Source organism: Nannobrachium achirus (genome assembly GCF_963921795.1).
Source record: "Nannobrachium achirus genome assembly, chromosome: 6".
Classification (NCBI taxonomy): Eukaryota; Metazoa; Chordata; class Actinopteri; order Myctophiformes; family Myctophidae; genus Nannobrachium; species Nannobrachium achirus.
In genome coordinates this window covers 13,910,404-13,912,042 of record NC_137815.1, presented here as the reverse complement: position 1 = coordinate 13,912,042, position 1,639 = coordinate 13,910,404, and positions in this window count along the sequence as shown.

The following is a 1,639-nucleotide window of genomic DNA, read 5'->3' as shown; positions in this document are numbered from 1 at the left end:
GCCCTGCGGGTCCAAGGATTCACTCACATTTTGTGCTTTAACTGGTGCCGCGTTGTGTACTATTTTTGAAAAATCGCGAAGATTTGTGCAAGTCTTGGTTTTTTGAAAAACCTATGTTTATATGTCAGTGGAGCGTCAACCTTTTTCATGTAAAAATGATATGTATTTGGCCACGGACCCCATCTCAAAATATTTAGTCTCATGCAGGGACCACCAGAAGCAAAACTTGAGTTACAAATATTCGGTTAAAAAAAACACATATATTCAAAGATTTGCATGAAGTTTTCATGACTTTTCAAAAATAGCAGATCTGCAAGCCGAGTGCCGCGCTGCGAGCTTGTATATCTGCTATTTTTCAATAGCTAAAGTATAAAATAATTAACGCCCCCTCCACCTTGGGCCCTAGTAGCTCAGTCCCACTCCCCCCCCCCACCTTGTGACGCCCCTGCCTCCTGGTCTTGGGGGAGCAGAGCGATACAGTGCCACGCTTCGCAGACCCACAGACAAATTAATTCACTTATTGACACCGCTGACACGTCTGAGTGACTTTGTAAAATGAACAATTGATCAGGCCCTGCCACCCCTTCCCCTCCCCTCCCCTCCCCTCCCCGCCTCTCCTCTCTTTCTCTCTCTCTCCATAGTTCCCTGACCTATTTTTCTGTCGATCATTCACCTCCCCTCCACTTCCAGCCTTGGTCATTCTATATGCCAGTGGATCTCAAGAAACCTTGGTTGCCACTTGGGGTATTGCAAGTGGGGCCCCCAAATAATTGGCAAAGAAGCAGTGGGATTTGCAGTAAATGGTTAATATAACATTACTATGTAAAAGAATAGTGTAAAAAAAAAAGAAGAAAAAACTAAAACAAAAAAACTGTAATAAATAAGTATAGCAACTTACAATATGGTTCTATTGATGTACGCCAGAACACTATCAACCGATACATCCTTAAAATAACGACAGTATGCTCTGAAAAAGCATGTTGCATGCGTGTTAAGTGGTCATATACCGGTAGGTGGACCGCAAACGCTTTCAATATTTTCAAGCCGGCCCCCTGATCCACTCTCTATACAATTATTCTCTACATTTTTTGTCCCACGATTTTGTAACCCATTTTTCACCCGGTGTCAATTATCTAATGTAATCCTGGGCTCTGCTCTCCCTCTGCCGCACCTGGGGAGACAACGGACTGACCTCATGCTTCCTTCTATGCATGAGGAGTCCAAGTTGCTTATTTTCACCTGACCGGGGGAGTTTCCCCGGTTGGACGTAGCTAGCGCATGGAAGGAACACGTTACTCCAACCAGTTCCTTTCCCCTCCATCAGGCGCCCCGGCTGGCCAGGGGGAGGCATTTTAGAGACCAGGATTACTGCATGTTTTTTGTGAGGGTGCCTACCCTAGGAGGGACACAGGGAGAACATGCAAACTCCACACAGGAAGGCCCTTTTGCCAACCCCACCTAGGGTGTGGGCACTGATGACGCAGAGGAGAGAACACGCCCCTAGCACCCACAGCGTCCCCGGTGGGAATCGAACCCAGGACCTTCTAACTGCGCCACCGTTTCCCCTTCTATACAATTTTCTTTTTTTTATATATATATTTTTTATCCCACGGTTTTTGTAACCCATTTTTCTCACCCG